General features: G+C 43.6%; 1 protein-coding gene and 1 long non-coding RNA gene across 2 annotated transcripts in view; one reads left to right on the forward strand and one right to left on the reverse strand.

The window, feature by feature from the left end:
• KLF8 (Kruppel like factor 8) overlaps window positions 1-23,225 on the forward strand; it is a 293,082-nt gene that overhangs the window by 216,069 nt on the left and 53,788 nt on the right. The gene's annotated exons all lie outside the window — the stretch shown is intronic.
• LOC120977122 lies at window positions 2,446-8,165 on the reverse strand. Its single transcript, XR_005773825.1, has 4 exons — window positions 8,155-8,165; window positions 7,277-7,278; window positions 2,596-2,613; window positions 2,446-2,519 (listed from the first exon to the last, which is right to left on the reverse strand). It is a non-coding gene; the product is annotated as an uncharacterized LOC120977122 (long non-coding RNA).

Consider the following 23,225-nt stretch of genomic DNA (forward strand, 5'->3'; position numbering starts at 1 on the left):
AAAAAAGAACCCCTATATGTGGAGCAGATACCGGAGGACAGCGAGATGGCCAGCATTCAAAATTTTGGACCGCGGTCAAGTGTAGTGGTTCCAAGGATGAGAGACTATTTTGCAGATTATTTCTGCTCGGATGCCGGAAGGGGGATTGGCAGGACCAATTTGTACAAACAATTTGCGATTAATTTTCCAGGAACGGTTAATGTGATTATGTTCGGTTGCCTGTTTATGCGGGTGGTTACAGTGGGGTGTATTGTTGCCTAATAGTTGTATATTTAATTTTATGTTCATTAAAATTTGTTTATCACCGTACATTGAGTCTTGTTTCGTATATTTATGTCCCCACTCTGGAGGAGCGACACATACTAGTGTCGCTCCACTGGCGCTGGTAGATTATGTCAGGCCTGTTTACACACAATATTTGTCAACCTAATCTCCCCACACTGGAGAAGCGACACATACTTGTGTCGCTCCACTGGCGCTGGGAGATTATGTCAGGCCGGTTATACACACTATCAGTTTTCTCCCAGCACTGGTGGAGTGACATAAGTATTGGTCGCTCCTCAAGCGATGTGAGATGTTAATTATATGTATACACTTAAAAAAAAACACAAAAACAAATTTTCAAAACAAAATAACTTTGATTTTTCAATACAATTTTTGTAAAAATAAATTTATAAATAAATAGGAAAATAAACTAGTTGGAGTAGAAGGTTGGGGGGTGGAGGGCAGAACACGGTTTGGCCCCCTCTGTCTTGTTCTTGTGCCCCTGTGGACATATAACTGTGTGTTGTGGGAAGTACAACAGAGGGAGTGTGCAATCTGGAGGATAGGGCAGGAGAAGGAGTTGACCGAGCAAGAGTTGAGGGAGTGGTGAAAGTGGTTGAAGGAAAGCAATGGGGAGGAGAGGTAGAAAAGTGCTGAGTAAAGAGGTCGGGGGTTTGGGAATGGGGATGGGGATGGGGAGGCGGGGATGGGGATGAGGAAGTTGGGATGGGGGATAGGTAGTTTTCGATGGGGGATAGGTCTGGGGCGGGGGAAGGGATGTGGGGCGGTGCTGTACTTGCCACAAGACGCTGTCCACCTGTCTTCGGGCCTCAAACAGCTGGTCGGGCGTAAACCGTTCTATCACGGGGAGCAACGATAACTAATAGTGATGCACTGGACCCAACTGCGACGTCAGAACCGCCCCCTCCTGCAGACGTCACACAGTGTCCTCCAAAGCGGAAACTCTATTGATGAATCCGATCAAGGACTCGTAAATGAGCCTTGTGAGATCCTCGTTGTCCGCCTGCCGGCTCTTACCGGTCCTCTGGCGACGCATGAGGGCCTAGATGCTACATGTAAAGTTGCATACCCAAAAAAATGAAAACATACTGTACAAAGATAGAGCCCATACATTGTAGTAGTGTACAGAGAAGTGTCTATGTACAGTATGTATTTATTTTTATTTTTTTAAGCAACTTCAGATGTATCATATGAATCACGCTTTGCTCATCTTTACACCACCCAATCCATATGTGTATGTCCCGAACAGAGTGCCAAATGACAGTCTGCCTGGGCCACACACATACATTGGAGATCAAATTTCCTAATTATTATAAACATTATATCTTACCTTCGCAGCTGTAGGTACCCTTAGGAACCCCAATGCGGCCGAATATCTGTATGTTTCTCCAGACCCACTCGGGCGCTTAACCTCCTCATTGAAGTCCTTCTTGTAGCGGTCCCTCATTGACCGCCACTGCACCATGATTGTCGTCCCTGGCAACAACAAAAAACAAAACAAAAATAAATAAAAATTTGTCTTAAAAATACTTTGTTTTTGGACATCCAAAATGGTTTACTATTTGATTGAACCTGCCACAACAACAATAAAAAAAAATTATGTTAACTATCGGTAGCAGTGACCCATTTCCACCAAACAGAAAACCAATTTTGACAAAAAAGCAGACGTAAGCAGTATACAAATTAAATACGATATACTTACGGCACTCATCCCATTGACTGTCACTGAGGTCGTCCCAATTAGGCACAATAGCCTCACAAATCTGGAGCCAGAGGAGCCGGGTTGCGTGATGGTCTGCGTGGCAGTGGTCGATCTGGTCCCACATTGGTGGTCGGTCCTCCACCATCTGGATGAGGAGGTCGTTGTCGATCCAAAAACCAGCGACGTCCTCCTCATCCGTTCTGGCGGAGGCTCTGGAACCCTAAAAAAATAACATTAAATTAAGTTAATGTTTTAAACATTTGTAATTAAAAAGACTTTGAAAATACTCACACGACCGCCGCGTGCTCCCCAACTTCCTCTGGCTGAGGCTCGACGACCTCTCTTTGAGTCAACGGGATGAGATGACTGTAATAAAAGACAAAAAATATCAATTTACAAACATACACAACATATTTCTGAGATAAAAAAAAATCTAATAAAATAAAAAACCTACCGCTTGCTGTTCTCCACCCCCGACTTCCTCCTCTCCTGCTGTCCCTTGGCCGGGAAGCATCTCCTCCGCAGACGATGACTGTGAAATAAAAAAAGAACATTTTTACAATACTGTCATAATATTACAATGGGGAATGCTTCAAAACTTGACATACCGTATCATGTCGCCGACGCTGACGTTTATAATTTTTTTCTACAGGCACTTCATCTTCAAGTGAGTCTGGGAGCTCTCCTCCAACACGAGAGCTCCCAGACTCACTTGAAGATGAAGTGCCTGTAGAAAAAAAAATTAGATTTGAACTTTTCATAATACAACATATTACTTACTGGACATTCTTTTTGTTATGGACATCACAAAATGTGGCAGTCAGGCTGGCTTGCATGCAGGCTGCAGCTGTTTTGCGGGCAGGCTGGCAAGCTGGCTTGCGGGCAGGGCAGGGTGTTCGGTCTCTGAACTTTTATATTTTTTTGCCTATATTTGAAAAAAAATAATAGGAGTGGTATTCAGGTTTTTTAAGAGAGGACCACTACTCCTATCATATACTAAGCACTTATACCACCTGCAGTTCCTAGGGCCCACAGGTGGTACAAGTACATAGTAGATACTAGGAGTGGTAGTACCCAGGACTACTGCCCCTAGCATCCACTATGTACTTGTACCACCTGCAGTCCCTATGCAAAAGTAGATAGGGCCCACATGTGGTCCAAATACATAGTGGATGCTAGGAGTGGTAGTAAACAGGACTACTACCCCTAGCATTCACTATGTATTTGTACCACCTGCAGTCCCTATACAAAATTACATAGGGTCCGCAGGTGGTATAAGTACATAGTGGATGCTAGGAGTGGTAGTAACCAGGACCACTACCCCTAGCATCCACTATGTACTTGTACCACCTCCAGACCCTATGCAAAAGTAGATAGGGCCTGCATGTGGTCCAAGCACATAGTGGATGCTAGGAGTGGTAGTAAACAGGACTACTACCCCTAGCATTCACTATGTACTTGTACCACCTGCAGTCTCTATGCAAAAGTACATAGGGTCTGCAGGTGGTACAAGTACATAGTGGATGCTAGGAGTGGTAGTAACCAGGACTACTAACCCTACTCCTAGCATCCACTATGTACTTGGACCACATTCGGGCCCTATCTACTTTTGCATAGGGACTGCAGGTGGTACAAGTACATAGTGGATGCTAGGAGTAGTAGTCCGAGGTGCTACTTCTCCTAGCAGATATTTATTTATTGTTGACCAACTTAAAAAAAAAAAACGTTATACTCCCCTTCAATGCCGTCCTCCCTTCTCCCTCTCAGGCTGGAACGAAGAGACCAACAGGAAGCATACTGCGCCCACAGCTCCTCCTATTTGATTGTGCAGGCGCAGACTGAAAATCTGGATCAGTCAATCTGGAACTTAATACATTTCAATGGACATTAATGCCTGATCCGTCATTCCGGCAAGTCTTCAGCCATTTTCAGTCTTCAGTCGAAAACACCGTACAGTGACTGAACTGATGCATCCTAATGCATCCTGAACGGATTTCTCTCCATTCAGAAAGCATTAGGATATAAATGATCAGTTCTCTTCCGGCATTGAGCCCTTTTGACGGAACTCAGTGCCGGAAAAGAAAAACGCAAGTGTGAAAGTACCCTTAGTCTTAACTAGGGTTCGTTCATAATTATGTGGGAGCAAGTTTCTTAGTTGGTTGCGAATATTCACTATAGATTCGGAGGTGGTAACAGTGGGGCTTTTCTTGTTTAATCTTTCGAGTTAATAGAGTTCAACCAATAATGTATTTTGCTTTTATTCCCTAGCTTTCCTTTTTTTATGGCTAATCTTCATTAGCGTTCCCCGTATAAATGCTTTGTAAGCGTAGTAACATAGTGTATATAAGCTTGCCATTCATAATACACATTAGAAGCTGTACCAGTGTTAAATTTAAACAATTCTGTGGTGGCATTTTCTATTTCTTTCCCATATGTGGAATGGCCCAGGAGAAAGGTGTTGTTTCTCCATATTTTGTCTGGGTTGCCTTCAGCACCTTCCTGAATATCAAGTGTTATCGCTGCATGGTCTGACCATTTGATTAAATAAATACCAGATTTGCTGCTATTATACAATAATGCACGATCTACTAAAAATAAATCAATGCGAGAGTATGTTCTATGGCATTCTGAGAAAAAGGTAAAATCCCTTTCTGTGCTATGATGTGCTCTCCATACATAAAAGAGTTCCTCTGTCGACAGATCTAGTGGGGTTGCTGGTTTCTATTGAGGGGTCTAGTATGCTGTTAAAATCACCGCAAAGCAACAGGCGACCCTGTTTAACCTTATTGACTCTTTTCATTAGCCTATGCAGGAATGAGATTTGTCTACGATTGGGTGCATACAAGTTAGCTATAGTGTAGATATTATTATTCAGGATCACATAACAACCTCTGGGATCCATTATTTGTGCGATCCATGTGAAGGCAACTGTATTTCTAATAATAATTAGAACACCTCTTGTCTTTTTTTCTGAGTGCGATTGCATGATTGTTCAAAAGGAATGGTGATTCAATCTATGCTCATCTTTTTCCATAATATGCGTTTCTTGCGCACACAAAACATCAGCGTGGTGCAACATGACCTCCTTCTGTGGACAATTTAGACCCTTCACATTAAGTGACATAAAGTGGAGAACCATTGAGTCAGTATAAGGACGCAAAGGAGAAAACTGGCTCAGGACAGCAAATATAACTACAACCAAACATAAAAATCTGTGTAAACTGTATAACATCTACTTGTCTGAGAGTCCCTGAGGAGTTTAGAAGATAAAGGATACAGGACGCAACTCTAGGTTGCTATCAGCAGTATGGGGGTATAGTCTGGTGTGTTACCAGAAGGAGTGTATGCAACTTTTCCTCTGCACCTGGTGATCCTAATGGAGCGATAGTGGGGTCAGCCTGGTGGATAGGGTGAAGCAAATTTCCGTTGCCGGTCTGTATTCTTCCGAGGTTGAATCTGCTCAATTGATGCTGGAGTCATGTTCCATGAGAGTAGTAGTTTTCTTCCTTCTTCTAAAGTCTGTATTGAGTACAAAGTGCTATCCTTGGTTAGTAGGATCTTCACTGGGTACCCCCAGCGGTAGGGGAAGTCGTTCTGTCTCAGTTTGGTGGTAATTGGAGCCAGCAATTTCCTCTGGCAGAGAGTTGTGGCTAAAAGATCTGTGTAGAGCTTAACGGTTTGGAAAGGATCTGGTAGGACCGGCTGACAGTATGGCCTCTTTAACATGAAAGAAGTGCACTCTAGCTAGTGTGTCTCTGGGAATCATTTCTGCCAGATGTGTGGGTCTAGGGACCCTGTGAGCTCTGTCTATAATGGCGTCTTGAGCTGATAAAGTGGGTAGTAAAGACCGGAATAATTTTTGTATGTAGGAGGTAATGCTTGAAGGAGAGACCATTTCTGGGATACCTCTCAGCTTAATATTATAGCGCCGTGAACGGTCTTCCAGGTCAGCCAGTTTAGATTTCACTCGTTGCAGCTCATCCGCTATATCATTATGAGCGTCGATTATGGTATTTTGAGACTCTGCAAATTCCCCCATTTTCGTTTCAATATGTAGCACTCTAGCATCAAGGGCATGTACAGAAGCTTATATAGGTGTCAGCAATGTAGTAATGTTCTCATGGAGAGAGGATTTCAAGGCAATTAACATGCATTTAAGGGCTTGTTCAGACACTGGAAAAAAGGGACGCGGGTAATGTCATTAGTGCATCTGTCATATGGGTGGTTATCCCTTCATCTGAAGAGGAGGCTTCCTCTGTATCAAGTGGGCTTTGATGATGTTCATGGTGCCCCTTGCCCTGTTTCATATTGTGTGGTTCAGGGCTCTTCTGGCCTAGTAGCATGGCGCGTTTCCCGCTCCCCCTCATGCGCTATGGTGGCTGCGCTCTTTGCTTGTAAGGGGGGAGTCGGTAGGACCCGGTGCTCTGACCTGTATGGAGCCGCTCTCACCGGTGATATCTGTGAGGCAGGTGAAGGGAGGATCTCTGGGTCTGGTGGAGTTGGAGAAGAGCGGAGTGAGGAGATCGCGACGCCACCATCTTTGCCGCGCTCCGGCTCAAAGAATTGCCTCAGGCCCGACTCCGGCTTGTGTGGCGTCCTGCGGGTTTTCCCCATCTCTGAAGGGTTCCAGTATGTCAGCGGCTGCAGTTCGGCAGCTGCAAGCCCTGTTCAAGGTATGGGCGCCGGGCTGATGGCTGTCTTTGTTGCTGGGTGCGGGAGAGCAGGCATTATGTGGCCATCTTCCTCCGGTGCCTGGCCACACCCCTTCTTTGTTTATATTTTCACACTGCTAAACAGAGGCTTCCACCTAGCAGTGTTGCTGGTGATGTCACCAGCACTGATGGGCGGGTTTTAGAACTGCCCTAGCCATTTTACAGGCTAGGGCAGAGCTAAAGCTTGCCCATCCGTGCCGGTGACATAACCGGGCTCACTGCTAGGCAGAAGACTGCGCTTAGCTTGTCCTATGGAGAGCTTGGTATGTCACCAGATCTCCAGAAAAAGCCTTTGGCCTGTACAATTAAATGCAGGGCAAAGGAGAGCATCGGAGCATAAAATGCTTCGATGCTCATATCAGGGGGGCTGCCTGGGTGAACATGGGGGGTATATCTGGATTCAGCTCTGAACCCAGACAACCCCTTTAAATATTACTTTATTATAATTATATTCCTAAATACCTTTCATTAGTTATGATGGCTCGTTTTGTCTAGGGAGCAATCATTAGGAGAAATAGAATGTCCGCCATCCTATTAGTGCACACTAAACCTGTCCTCGCACAGGAGGATAAGTTACTTCTCAACACGAGCTAAAGAGCTGCCTCATCCTCCTTTCTGTTCTTCTTGTCAGGGATTATGATCCTGAATACAGCTGATAACTTTAGCTGAATATCTGTGGTAATGGAGTAGAGCTGAAGTACAGAGATGATGGACAGGACACTGGGGTAATGTGGGGCTGTGGTAATGGAGACTGCATACAAGTGCTGCTGCTCATTTTCCACACCCCTCCTCTCTGTACTTTGTCTTTTCATGAACTCTATTCTATCTCGGTGTGCAGTTAAACTTTAGGGAGACTGTATCCTTTGTGTAGAACATGCATCTCTAGTCCTTTCTGGTAGCAAAACAGTTACTGGCCGTCTGAATGACAGGCAGGTCTCATATATGACTGTGCACATAATCGTGCAGGCCACCAACATTCCTAGCTAACCCCTAGCTTTAAAAAAAATAAATACAGCATCCTTCAGCAAAGCAAAAAACATAAATAAATCCTGAAGGTGTCCTAATGATTTAGTGGACAAAAAATAAGGACATGGAGGCAGTGGCAATAAAGTAGTGGAGAAAAAGAGGTTCTTTTAATGCATGTTATGGCAGTGCAAACAAATGCTTTTGAATCCCTTTTGTTAGATGTAGAATCACTGCGCATCAGTATTAGGCTTAGTTTACACTTCATTTATTTGGTCAGTGATTGTCAGCCCAAAGCAGAACAGGTGCACATCTATTCATGATACCTAATCAAAGAGTAGGCTTGGATCTTGAATTTGCCTCACAATAAGTTTTGGATATACCTGACCAAATAACAGAACTGTGAACTCCGGCTTACAGGTCAATATATCTATTATATACCCAGGTCTAATTTGTCGGCGTGGCCTACAATTTAAGGACTGGCTCCATGACGTGTGTGGAGGTTGTCAACAATAAGGCTATGTTCACATCACTTTTTATTTTTCCATTGTTCTGATCTGTCCGAAGAACGGCCCAAAAAAAGCGGATCCTGTAGTTTGAGCATCCGGCTTCATGCCATCAGTAGTTGGTCAGCATTTGATCAGTATTGGTAAGGCAAAAGCAGGAGTGGGTCCAAAACAGAGATAACATGTGATGGAAATATTTGCATGTTTTGGACCCACTCCTGCTTTTGGTTTCTAAAACATGATCAAATCCTGATACAAAAAACTGACCATGGAGTGCTCATGCTCAATTTGCATGGGTTTGGGCCATTTGCCTCTGAAATCGGCTTTATTCAGATGGAAAAGAAATCCTGCATGCAGGACTTTAATGGTCTCTGTCACATGGTCAGTATTTGGTCAGTTTTTTCCTTCAGTATTTGACCAGTATTGGTAAGGCAAAAACAGTAGTGGGTCCAAAACGTAGTCATTCCTCTGCCGAATGGTGATAATGCGGCTGTCACTACGTAAGCAAGTCAGCATGCATTTGGCCATCTATCCAAGGAACTTCCTTCCTCCATCTCAACTGCATACTGCCAAGATCTGTCAGGGTCATCTGCATTGTCTTTATCGTCGCCCTATAGCTCCTCCTGCTACTCTCCTGTCGCTTGGGCAGATAAATCACCTAGTTCTTTATAGAATTCCTGGGCATTTATGTCGTCCTCCTCCTGTGCCAGTTCAACCTCCACAAGGCTCAGGTGGCTGCTACGTCTTTTGTTCTCTCACCAGTCCGATTTATCAGCATCCCCTCCAAAACATAAAGGTGTCGAATTACATCATTCATCCCAAAGTCCTGGCAGGTATCACACATGAGCTGCCACTGTCTAACATCAACGTTACACTGGGGTGTAGTCCTGTCCATCTGCATCAAGAAATCGGTCACCGGTTTCCTCTGCTTTTACAGTCAGACCAACATGTGGACGGTGGAGTTCCACTGTGTGGAAACGTTGCATATGGATGGGGATGTGGGGGAATGCCATTCTGCCTTTGCAACTCATAGAGGGTGTGTTTTGATGGTAAGAGTGGCTGAAGTGCACGCACAGTTTCCTTGACATTTTCAAGAAGTCTTGAAGAAGACTTCAGGAACCGGGTGACAACCAGATTGAAGGCATGCACCATGCAGGGCACATTGGTCAGCCCTCCCTGATGCAGCCATACAGAATTTTCCTCCCATTATTGGTGATCATGGTTCCTAGCTCCAGTTAGTTGATTACGCAGAGCAGTTCCTCCCTGGTGTGACTCCATTCACCCAGGCTGACCAGGCGCAGAACAGCATGACAACACCGTGCTTTGCACAGGTGGTATGCTGGAGGACCACTCTGAACTGTGCCTACAGTGGAGGTTGAGGACAAGGTGGAGGCAGAAGAGAAAGTTGCCATGGAAATCTCCCAATTACAACATGGAGGAGGCAGTGCCATCACCTGGCCAAGTTGCTGGTGTGCCTGGGCCAGAACCACATTTATCCAGAGGGCTGTAAAAGGCATATATTGTCCTTGGCCATAGTAACAGCTCCACACATCAGCTCTGGCATGAATTGTACCAGATACCGACAAGCTCATGAACTGGCCACCTACTGCTCAACATATGTATGCAGGGCTGGTACAATTTTTTTTTTTAGAGAAGTAATGACTTCTTGGGGCTGTCCACGATATGAAAAGGGAGGGACTGTAGTACCAGCAACTTGGCCAGGTGCAAGTTCAGCTTTTGCGCCGTTGGTTGAGTGCACGTGTACTGTTGTCTCTTTGCAGTCACCTAGCTGATTGTTTGTTGGTGAAACACATGACGAGGAGTAGGAGGAGAATCAGGAGCAATAGACGAAGGAATGGAATGACTGTTTCCTTCTGGTGAGGTTGAGGAGCCCTGACTGCTGTAGAAGGCGTGCGGTCTGTTGGGAGATGCAGCGCTTGCTGCATCAGGCTGTACTACTACATTAGTTCTTCAGTTTTCCCAGGCCACTTTATGGTGATGCTCCATGTGTTGACCCAGGACCTTGGTGTCAACATTAGCACCCTGACCATGCTTCACCTTCTGCCGACATATCCTGCATACTGCCACTTAACGTCCTCCAGTGACTTGATAAAAAATTCCCACACTGACAAGTTTGGCATTTTACCCTTAACATTCTGTGCTGACTGCCTGCCGCTGCCCTTATGAACTTGTGCACCGCTAGTTGTTTCCTGACCGTCGGCTTCTTAGTAGCAGACAGTCTACCCCTTGCGCGTTTGGCTCCCAGGGTAGACCACTTGCAACACGTGCTCACACACGAGACCTCTCCTCCAAGACTATGCTGGCCTGTATCTGCTGAGTGGCCTCACTAAGCTTGTCCTCCTTGAAAAGCAGAGCAGAGCTGGCAGCATGCTTAACTTCCCAAGCAGTAGGAGCAGCAAAAGAAAGAGGCAGTTGCAGGACAGGTGATGGCACAGAGGTTTTTTTTCTGGCTGTATTTATGTATGTCACCTGAGATGTTGAAGTGTAAGTCCACCATTCCAGTAGAGCTGGATTGTTGGTCAAAACACAACCGCTGGATGACAGTGGCAGCTCTGGCCTGTTGCTGTGGCTGCTACTACCCCCACCCCCCTTCTGCTGCTACTTGCATTTCTGCCATTGCCAGTTTATTTTGAGGGCCTAGGCAACTGTCTGTTGGCCATAGTGTGCAGTAACTGAATCAGTAATGTAACACATGAAGTATGATAGCGCAGCAGATAGACTAGAAAAACAAGCCTATATATTACACCACCTGTTAACAAGGAGTCTGATGCACCATGCGTCTGTGTATAACTGAACAGATTAATTATTAATGGCGCAGCAGAACTAGGTATACACTCCTATATATTACACTGGCTGTTGAGACTAAGTCTATGTGTAACAGAACAGATTAGAAGTGAATTGCACAGCAGTGGAACAAGATGCACTAGACAATTTCGTAGTCTGCACTGTCCTTGCAGTCTCCCTGTGCTCTGCCTACGATCTCCCTATACAAAATTCTACAACTGAAAGATTGCTAAAACACTGTGACTAACACTTGCCATGTCTCTCCCTATGCTCAGCTGACAGAAAATGGCGGGCATCGGGATTAGGCTTTTTATAGGGCTGTAACATGCCGGGATGGCTATCTGCTGATCGGCTGACTGTATGGCATCATGGGTCATATCTCTTTCCCGGGCTTCTCACTTTCATTTTGTAATGTGTAGCCGCCATCTTAGGAAAAAAAGATTCGTTACCACGAAGCTCAAGGAAATTCTCATAAGTGGCAAATCAACGTTTTCCTGAAATTCGGATTGAATTTAGTTTGTTTCACGTCGATTCGCTCAACACTAGAGGGGACCAAGCCAACTGAGAAATTATGTGCTTGCTCCTCCAACCTGAAAACAAGATCAGTCTTGTAGATCTGTTGGGCGACTGTCAGTGGGATGTGGGATTTATTTTTAAGAATGGAAGAGATAGCACCATTAATCTTTTTGAGAGAGATAGGAGAACATGGGGAGGATGATTGTAACAGCATAAGTTTAGAAAGAGAGGGCAAATAAGTTCCGTATTTAATCTTTTTTAGCTTGCATTATATCAGCAGATCAGGCTTTATGTAGATTATAATCGTAATAATCTTTATTTATATAGCACCAACCTATTCCACAGCGCCTTACAATCAGAGGGTTCATGTACAAGCAGAGTCAAAAATAACCAAGTAAACAAAACAAAACAAAAAAAAGAGGAGTGTGGGACTTGCTCACAAGAGCTTAAAATCTAAGGGGTGGCATAGGGGTGACAGAAAAGGTAAAAAGTGCTTGCTTTGTACAATGGTCTGGTGTTCTTAACAACATAGGGGAGTAGATCTAAAGCTGCATGAGCCAGCCATCAACTGATATTTGTAGTGCTTTTGAGTGCTTTTGGTGTGATGGATAGTGTTTAATGGATCAGGTTCAGAAGAATGATGAAGAGTTATTAGGGAATGTGATAGTCCAATCTAAAAAGATGTGTTTTTAGGGAGTACCTAAAACTGGGTATGTTGTGAATTAACCTAATTTTTTGGGGTAGGGCATTCGAGATAACTTGTGCAGCTTAAGAGAAGTCTTGAAGCTGGGAGCGAGAGGTTTGGATTATGGTGGATGTTACTTGTAAGTCATTTGCATGAGGGAGAAGCTGTAGTGTAGCACTGTGGAGAGATTTGGGTGAGAGAATGCGCAGTTTTAGGGCTCATTCAGACGGCCGTATGCTGTCCGCAAAAATACTGAATGCTATCCGTTTTTTTGCGGATCCGCAAAAAAAATGAAACATGTCCTATACTTGTCCGTGAAAATCAGGACATGGCCCCATTGAAGTCTATGGGTCCGCAAAAATACTGAATGCTATCCGTTTTTTTGCAGATCCGTTTTTTTGCGGATCCGCAAAAAAACGGATAGCATTCAGTATTTTTGCGGACAGCATACGGCCGTCTGAATGAGCCCTAAATTGAATTTTGTACTGTATGGGCAACCAGCGCAGAGGGCTGGCACAGGTCGGAGGCATCGGTGTAGCAATTAGACAGACAGATGAACCTGGCTACTACATTAAGGATAGATTAGATATCAACAAACAATGTATCACTTTGCCTTTAAAGTGGTGTCTATAAGGTACAATGGGATGTTGTCCCAGGATCACTTATTTATATGCAAGCGCTAATGTTTTATGTGCCAAATCTGGCCACCAGCACCACACATCCAGGATGTGACCAGGGATCTAATAATGTATGGTGCTGGTGGCCAGATTTGGCACATAAAACAATAACGCTTGCATATGAAGTGATCCTGGGACAACATCCCATTGTATCTTATAGACACCACTTTAAAGGGAAAGTGATACATTGCGTGTTGATATACACTGACACTGTAAATAAACAATATTGGCACACATCTCCCACAGTGGACAACTGTATACTAATGTGTGAGAGAGAACAGTGAAATGGTTGCTGTGTCCTTATAATTTGTGGACAAACGCCGCCTTCTCACATTGAGCCTGTTTTTGTAAATCTAGTGGAGAGCCACAAGTTTTTAATAAGTAGTATTTAATAAAATGGTATTTTAAGCGTTCTATTTATTTAGGCGGTTAATCAATGGTATTAAAAAATAATAAAATAATTACTCACCTCATCCGCTTGATCGCGCAGCCGTTATCGTCTTCTTTCTTCTTCTTGCAGGACCTGCAAAATGACCTTCAATGACGCCATCACGCTCACCACGTGGTGAGCGCGGTGACGTCAGCGCAGGTCCTGCTGAATGAAGATACAAGATCCTTCTATCTTCATTCAGCAGGACCTGCGCTGACATCACCGCGCTCACCATGTGGTAAGCGTGATGGCGTCATCAAAGGTCCTGCAAGAAGAAGAAAGAAGACGATAACGGCTGATGAGGTGAGTAATTATTTTATTATTTTTTAACCCTCAATGGACATTTTACTTAGGATTCTGTATTAAAGAATGCTATTAAACAATGTCATTGAATTTGTGGGCAGTGGCCAGCGGGGCTCAGTTGCTCCCCAGGAGCAACTAGGCCCGGGGCAGCTGCCCCTTTTGCCCTGCGTTAAAGACAGCCCTGATGGTAGTGCCACACACTGAGATGAAGGTTTAGGTAGATTAGTGGATGGAGTTCAATTTTTGAAATATTCAGTTTCAGGTAGAGAGCAGACATGATGAAAGAGACAGCAAACAATCACTGGTGTTCTGTAGTGCAGCAAAGGTGATGTCCTGGGTTGAAGTGTACAGCTGAAATCTGTCTGAAAGGGGCCGTGTAGAGAGAAAAGAGGAGAGGACCTAGGACTGAACCGTGAGAAACCCCAACGACGAGAGAGTGAAGGGGAAGAAGAGCCAGCAAATAAAACACTGAAAGAACATTGATAGGAAGAAAACTGAGAGAGCGGTGTCCTTAAAGGGCTTCTGTCACCCCACAAAACTCATATTTTTTTTTTGGATAGTTATATTCCTTATAGCGCGATATAGGAGAATATAATAGTCTTACTTACTTTCATGCGGCCGATTCTTTAGAAAACGAAGTTTTATAATATGTAAATCAGGGCTCTACCAGCAAGTAGGGCGTCTACTTGCTGGTAGCCGCAGCAGAAAACCGCCCCCTCGCCGTGTTGATTGACAGGGCCAGCCGTGATCTCCTCCTCCGGCCGGCCCTGTCGGCATTTCAAAAATTGCGCGCCTCTGGTCATTCGGCGCAGGCGCTCTGAGATGAGGAGGCTCGTCTCCTCAGAACTCCCTCAGTGCGCCTGCGCCGATGACATCACCGAAAGAGAAGACGTCATCGGCGCAGGCGCACTGAGGGAGTGCTGAGGAGACGAGCCTCCTCATCTCAGAGCGCCTGCGCCGAATGACCAGAGGCGCGCGATTTTTGAAATACTGACAGGGCCGGCCGGAGGAGGAGATCACGGCTGGCCCTGTCAATCAACACGGCGAGGGGGCAGTTTTCTGCTGCGGCTACCAGCAAGTAGACGCCCTACTTGCTGGTAGAGCCCTGATTTACATATTATAAAACTTCGTTTTCTAAAGAATCGGCCGCATGAAAGTGAGTAAGACTATTATATTCTCCTATATCGCGCTATAAGGAATATAACTATCCAAAAAAAAAAAAGAAGAGTTTTGTGGGGTGACAGAAGCCCTTTAAGTCCGATAGATTGGAGCATGGTGAGTAGGAGTTGTTTGTCTACAGTATCAAATGCTGCAGAGAGATTGAGGAGAATTAGTAGAGTAGTTACTGTTGCATTTAGCTTTCAGGAGGTCATTTATTTAGGAGGGCAGTCTCTGTAGTGTGTGAGAACCAGATTGTAATGGATCAAGGAGAGAGAAAAGAGAAAGCAGATAAGGTGAGACCAGGAGTTTGAAGATGAAGGGGGTATTGGAAACAGGTCTGTAATTAGTTGCATAGGACGGCTCAAGAATAGTTTTTCTGTAAAAAAAATATATATATATATATATTGGTGTTATGACAGAGTGTTTGAAAGAAGGGGAGATACCAGGAGGTTAAAAATTTTAGTTAGGCCTGTATGCGGAACAATTTACTTCAATGGGTTTGCCCCAAAAAAACATAAATGAAGGTGTGCATTCTGTTTCTGTATGTACGCGTGGACGTTCTACAAAAAAAGATAGAGCCTTGTCCATTTTGCAGACAGGGATAGGGATTGTTTTAATGGATCCGCAAAAAAAAAAACACATGCAATGTCATACGGACGTCATCCATATTTTTTACAGACCGTAAAATACATAGTCGTGTGCATGAATTGGAATATACCAGGCATGAATTGGAATATACCAGTAATAAGCCTAGAAGCCTAGTACGCCTTCCCCATTCCATCCCGGTAAGCTCACTCTTCCGGGTTTTTGACCTTTTAACCATGGCATCTGAGGAGCATCACCACTTGGAAGCGAACCCGAGTTCGGGAAATGTTTTTTTGCAGTACAAATTAATTTAGGAAGTTATTACGTGAAGTCTCGCGAGACTTCGCAAAGCAATAACTTCGGCTCATCAGAGCCAAAACATTCTCATACTGTACGAAGCTCCTTCTCCGTACAGTATTGGAACGAAGTTTTATGCGAATCAACTTCAGATGTTTCATCCGAAGTAGATTCTCTCATCCCTAATCACCATATTTTGACCCCCATACTTTTTTTTATAGTTATATCTTTATATCTCCTGAGCTGTGTGGGGGCTGATTTTTTTTGCAGGATGAGCTGTAGTTTTTATTGCTACCATTTTGGAGTGTGTGACTTTTTGATCACATTTTATAGCTTTTTTTGGGTAAGAGAAGTGATGAAAAAATTGTGAATTTGCCATTTTGACCCTTTTTCAGTTACACCATTAGCCATATTGGTAAAATATTTTGATATTTTAATAGTATAGGTGTTTTCTGATGTAGCGATGCCCATGATTCTTTATATTTTTTGTTAGTTATGTATTCATTAATTTTTTCTACAGAAAGAGGGTGATTTAAATTTTTATATATTTTTAAAAATGTTTTAATATTTTTATTTTTTTATCTTTTTTATGGTTTTGTAGTTCGAGTTTGAGGCTACAAGACTAACAATATATTTTTTTTATTCTGTACTATTATGTTTCATATAGTTTTATGATTGTAGTAGAACTGCTCATTTATTATGTTGGCCTGCAACCTGCTGGCCAAAATAAGAATTGCAGCTCCGCTCCAATACCCTGGGTCTCTTCAGCGAGACCTAGCATTTTGAAACCAATTATCAGAATCCTCATTTGTCCAGTTTATGAGCTTTTAAATGCTGTGATCACACTTGATCACGGCATCTAAAGGCTTTAATGACCATGATCAGCCGGTAATGAAAGGGTTAAAGTGTATAATACTTGTATTTTATATGTTACTTTTTTAAATTTGCAGCTTAAAACCAAAGAAAATATGAATACCATCTGAGCCAGTAGATAGAGAAGATAAAGATTGACAAACTTCAGTCATTGTTACCTTTTAATGACTAACTGAATAGGTGACAAATTGCAAGCTTTTCAGACTACTAAGGTCCTTCATCAAGGGAAGCAGTGAACTGGTAGTTGAGTATTAAGCTAATCATGGGTTGAAACTGATTGAAATGTTCATGAAAGTTTTTTAGTTGTTGTACAAATTCAGTCCAGGTGATTACTGTATAGTGTAACAATGACAAACATTTGTAATGCATTTTTCTCACAAGGATTCAAAGCGTGAGGATAGTTGTGGGGAGGGGGCAACTCCCTGCTAAGTGACTGGCTGGCATATACTGTAGGCACACAACCCCAACACACTATGCAGTAACTTTCGTAGGAAGCCAATTTGTATATTTTTGGAGTGTGGGAGGCGTAACATAGTACATAAGGCCGAAAAAAGACATTTGTCCATCCAGTTCGGCCTGTCATCCTGCAAGTTGATCCAGAGGAAGGCAAAAAAAAAAAAAAAAACTGAGGAAACACAGGGAGAACATACAAACTCAATGCAGATGTTGTTCCTGGTCAGAATCAAACCCAAGACCCATCATTGCAAGGCGCCAATGCTAACCTTGCAATATCAGGTAAGATGGGAGAAGAGGACAGGTAGTCACTTTCATGCTTGGCCATGAAAAGATTTTGCATACTTTCTATTGTGCAACTAGTCTGTTGAAAAAGATATAAAACCTGTCCACTCATAATGATCAAGGACAAGATAAAGATTCCCAACACAAATCATGATTAGAAGGTTCCAGGTACCTTTCCCTGCACCACAACAAATGCGGTCTGCTTAATGGTTTGTACTGTTGTGGAATACCACTCAGGAAACGCAAGAATAAGGTTTATTACGGTTAGCCGGGAGCATCAACCGCTTCAAAGGAAAATGCTCAAAGGGGGAGAGCCCCACACTCATCTTATACACATAACCATCCTAAACTTTACATACTTGTCCTATCCTCATTGGATATGTTAAACTCTTTCTACAACCCCATTGGACATCTCCATACATGGATAATGCGTGCTTGCTTCATGTTCTTGGCCAACATCTGTTATTCATTACCCATGCTTGCTTCATCTAATCTATAGCCCCTCACCCAAGTAATTACTACCCCCCACCTTAGAAATGTGTACACCCACATAAGATTTGGAAATGTAGTGTGTGGTATAATCAGGCGGCATTATACTATATATTTTTCATTTTCTCCTTCATTCCCCCCCTGTTGTTGGTTTTCCCAACACACAACACAGATACTGACATTTATACTACACACACAGGGTCTCTGGCTTTCTGCAATTCAATATATGATGTTCTCATCCAATGAATAAAGTTCACACTCCGGATCCTTGACTTCCTCTGTAGCAATAGGTGTGTAGGCGAGCATCATGTTGGCTTTCAAGAACATTCTTTTATAACACGAAAACAACAATAGGCCTACAAGACACAATAAAAGTACTGGCGCACAAGCAAGCATGACAGTCTTCAGTAATGGCAAGAACCAAGATGGAAGATTCAAACACCACCCTGAGAACCAGTCACCTGTAACTCCAGCTTCATCAATCATTTGCCTATTCAAGGAATGTAGGTGCTGTATGGCCCTAACAAGAGTCCCATTTTGCTCATCATCATTCACTGAGATGAAAGTACAGCAACAGTCTCTAATAACTGCACAAACTCCTCCTTGAGAAGCGAGAATCATGTCGAGAGCATATCGGTTCTGTACCGTTGTCAATCTCAGACCTTTGAGCTCCTCCTTGATTGCATTCAAGGCCTCATCTGTAATATATATAAACTATAATTGCTCATGCCTGTTTTTCTGGATCCATTTTGCATTTACCGTTGCTTGTACTCCAGGAGTCAACCAACTTGCAAAAAGCATTTCAACTTTTGAAAAGATTTTAAAATCATCTGGAACAACCTCCTCAGCAAAATATGGATTTCTCTTGATTCGCATACGCTCACCTGGAACCCATGCATGCTTAGGGATTACCAACAAGGGGTGGATTAATTTAATAATTGAGCACACACCTGACCATTCTCCAGGGAGTCTGATATACGCCAGACTACCACATTGCCAATATACATCCATCAGTACAGCAGTCCCTTGACTCAAATATCTCTCATATTTGAGCAACTTACATTGTATGTTTGTTCCCAACCTTTGCCTATTCCCATTATTAGTATAGCATATATTAAATTTCCTCTTTTCTGTGACTTTAAGACCTTTCTCTTCTGGATCTCCACTCCATGTTAATGAGGTTACAAAATCTCTCCATACTTTTTTACACCGATCAGTATTGTTTACCAAACTGGAATCGGAAGTGAAGTTCCAAAAAATCTGGCCTGTACAACCACAATACTTCTACGAAACCTACTAATATTTCTAATCTATATGCAGCTAAACCTGAAAATACACATTATATAGACATCATTATAAATCAGTAACACTAATAAGCCTAGCACCCACTTATTCACATTTTACAGTATAAAATTCCAGCAATATGGTGTCATCAGCCCCTCCTCAGTAACAGGAATAGAAAACATAATATTGGAATCATTTGAACAATTTGTACATATCAAACAATCAAATTGATCACTTTTACAGTAGCCATATGATGATTAATAAATGTATTGTCCTAAATGTCCTTTAAACCTCAGAAGTCCAATAAGCAGCACAATGCAGAGACTGAAGACTCTGCTTATGTTTCCCTTTAGTTACAGATGTATTTGTAATGGTCGCTGTGTCTCCAGTTGGTTTTTCCTTCAAATGTTTCACTAATTTTGAAGTAATCAAATCCGTAATTCAAAGTTGTCCTTATGTCTCTTAACACCTGCCCAATCATCAATGCTCACAGGGTTTGTGGAAAGGTAAAGCCACTGAATTTACATCTGGAAGGGAATCACACACTTAGTTATCTACAGCAATTAGTTGGTTTTCTAGGACTCCCATACAGATTTCACACTAGCAGCTTGTCTCCACGGCTCCTCTCTAAAAGAACTATAAATTCTAGACTGTATTACAGATCTCTACAAAACCCATCCTTCCACCTGATAATCTTTTCCCTTTAACCGCCGAACGCAGCGACGCGTCCTGGAGGTGGTTGATTGATTCCTCCTGGAGGCATATACGCGTCCTCTCGCGAGACGCGAGATTTCCTGTGAACGCGCGCACACAGGCACGCGCGTTCACAGGATCAGAAGGTAAGCGAGTGGATCTCCAGCCTGCCAGCGGCGATCGTTCGCTGGCAGGCTGGAGATGCGATTTTTTTAACCCCTAACAGGTATATTAGACGCTGTTTTGATAACCGCGTCTAATATACCTGCTACCTGGTCCTCTGGTGGTCCCTTTTGCTTGGATCGACCACCAGAGGACACAGGTAGCTCAGTAATATGTAGCACCAAACACCACACTACACTACACCCCCCCTGTCACTTATTAACCCCTTATTAACCCCTGATCACCCCATATAGACTCCCTGATCACCCCCCTGTCATTGATCACCCCCCTGTAAGGCTGCATTCAGATGTCCGTATGTTTTTTACGGATCCACGGATACATGGATCGGATCCGCAAAACACATACAGGCGTCTGAATGGAGCCTTACAGGGGGGTGATCACCCCATATAGACTCCCTGATCACCCCCCTGTCATTGATCACCCCCTTGTAAGGCTCCATTCAGACGTCCGTATGATTTTTACGGATCCACTGATACATGGATCGGATCCGCAAAACACATACGGACATCTGAATGGAGCCTTATAGGGGGGTGATCAATGACAGGGGGGTCATCACCCCATATAGACTCCCTGATCACCCCCCTGTCATTGATCACCCCCCTGTCATTGATCACCCCCCTATAAGGCTGCATTCAGATGTCCGTATGATTTTTACGGATCCACTGATACATGGATCGGATCCGCAAAACACATACGGACATCTGAAAGGAGCCTTATAGGGGGGTGATCACCCCATATAGACTCCCTGATCACCCCCCTGTCATTGATCACCCCCCTGTAAGGCTGCATTCAGATGTCCGTATGATTTTTACGGATCCACTGATACATGGATCGGATCCGCAAAACACATACGGACATCTGAATGGAGCCTTATAGGGGGGTGATCAATGACAGGGGGGTGATCACCCCATATAGACTCCCTGATCACCCCCCTGTCATTGATCACCCCCCTGTCATTGATCACCCCCCTGTAAGGCTGCATTCAGATGTCCGTATGATTTTTACGGATCCACTGATACATGGATCGGATCTGCAAAACAAATACGGACGTCTGAATGGAGCCTTACAGGGGGGTGATCAATGACAGGGGGGTGATCACCCCATATAGACTCCCTGATCACCCCCCTGTCATTGATCACCCCCCTGTCATTGATCACCCCCCTGTAAGGCTGCATTCAGATGTCCGTATGATTTTTACGGATCCACTGATACATGGATCGGATCCGCAAAACACATACGGACATCTGAATGGAGCCTTATAGGGGGGTGATCAATGACAGGGGGGTGATCACCCCATATAGACTCCCTGATCACCCCCCTGTCATTGATCACCCCTCTGTCATTGATCACCCCCCTGTCATTGATCACCCCCCTGTAAGGCTGCAATCAGATGTCCGTATGATTTTTACGGATCCACTGATACATGGATCGGATCCGCAAAACAAATACGGACGTCTGAATGGAGCCTTACAGGGGGGTAATCAATGACAGGGGGGTGATCACCCCATATAGACTCCCTGATCACCCCCCTGTCATTGATCACCCCCCTGTAAGGCTGCATTCAGATGTCCGTATGATTTTTACGGATCCACTGATACATGGATCGGATCCGCAAAACAAATACGGACGTCTGAATGGAGCCTTACAGGGTGGTGATCAATGACAGGGGGGTGATCACCCCATATAGACTCCCTGATCACCCCCCTGTCATTGATCACCCCCCTGTCATTGATCACCCCCCTATAAGGCTTCATTCAGACATTTTTTTGGCCCAAGTTAGCGGAAATTATTTTTTTTTCTTACAAAGTCTCATATTCCACTAACTTGTGTCAAAAAATAAAATCTCACATGAACTCACCATACCCCTCACGGAATCCAAATGCGTAAAAATTTTTAGACATTTATATTCCAGACTTCTTCTCACGCTTTAGGGCCCCTAGAATGCCAGGGCAGTATAAATACCCCACATGTGACCCCATTTCGGAAAGAAGACACCCCAAGGTATTCCGTGAGGGGCATATTGAGTCCATGAAAGATTGAAATTTTTGTCCCAAGTTAGCGGAAAGGGAGACTTTGTGAGAAAAAAAAAAAAAATCAATTTCCGCTAACTTGTGCCAAAAAAAAAAATTTCTATGAACTCGCCATGCCCCTCATTGAATATCTTGGGGTGTCTTCTTTCCAAAATGGGGTCACATGTGGGGTATTTATACTGCCCTGGCATTCTAGGGGCCCTAAAGCGTGAGAAGAAGTCTGGGATCCAAATGTCTAAAAATGCCCTCATAAAAGGAATGTGGGCCCCTTTGCGCATCTAGGCTGCAAAAGTGTCACACATCTGGTATCGCCGTACTCAGGAGAAGTTGGGCAATGTGTTTTGGAGTGTCATTTTACATATACCCATGCTGGGTGAGATAAATATCTTGGTCAAATGCCAACTTTGTATAAAAAATTGGAAAAGTTGTCTTTTGCCGAGATATTTCTCTCACCCAGCATGAGTATATATGCGTGAGGGGCATAGCGAGTTCCTAGAATTTTTTATTTTTTGTCACAAGTTAGCGGAAAATGATTATTATTTTTTTTCTTACAAATTCTCATTTTCCGCTAACTTGTGACAAAAAATAAAAAATTCTTGGAATTTGCCATGCCCCTCACGGAATACCTTAGGGTGTCTTCTTTCCAAAATGGGGTCACTTGTGGGGTAGTTATACTGCCCTGGCATTCTAGGGGCCCAAATGTGTGGTAAGTAGTTTGAAATCAAAATCTGTAAAAAATGGCCGGTGAAATCCGAAAGGTGCTCTTCGGAATGTGGGCCCCTTTGCCCACCTAGGCTGCAAAAAAGTGTCACACATATGGTATCTCCGTACTCAGGAGAAGTTGGGGAATGTGTTTTGGGGTGTCATTTTACATATACCCATGCTGGGTGAGAGAAATATCTTGGCAAAAGACAACTTTTCCCATTTTTTTATACAAAGTTGGCATTTGACCAAGATATTTATCTCACCCAGCATGGGTATATGTAAAATGACAACCCAAAACACATTGCCCAACTTCTCCTGAGTACGGAGATACCAGATGTGTGACACTTTTTTGCAGCCTAGGTGGGCAAAGGGGCCCACATTCCAAAGAGCACCTTTCGGATTTCACCGGCCATTTTTTACAGATTTTGATTTCAAACTACTTACCACACATTTGGGCCCCTAGAATGCCAGGGCAGTATAACTACCCCACAAGTGACCCCATTTTGGAAGGAAGACACCCCAAGGTATTCGCTGATGGGCATAGTGAGTTCATAGAAGTTTTTATTTTTTGTCACAAGTTAGTGGAATATGAGACTTTGTAAG

The sequence above is a fragment of the Bufo bufo genome, chromosome 8 (genome assembly GCF_905171765.1).
Source record: "Bufo bufo chromosome 8, aBufBuf1.1, whole genome shotgun sequence".
NCBI lineage: Eukaryota > Metazoa > Chordata > Amphibia > Anura > Bufonidae > Bufo > Bufo bufo.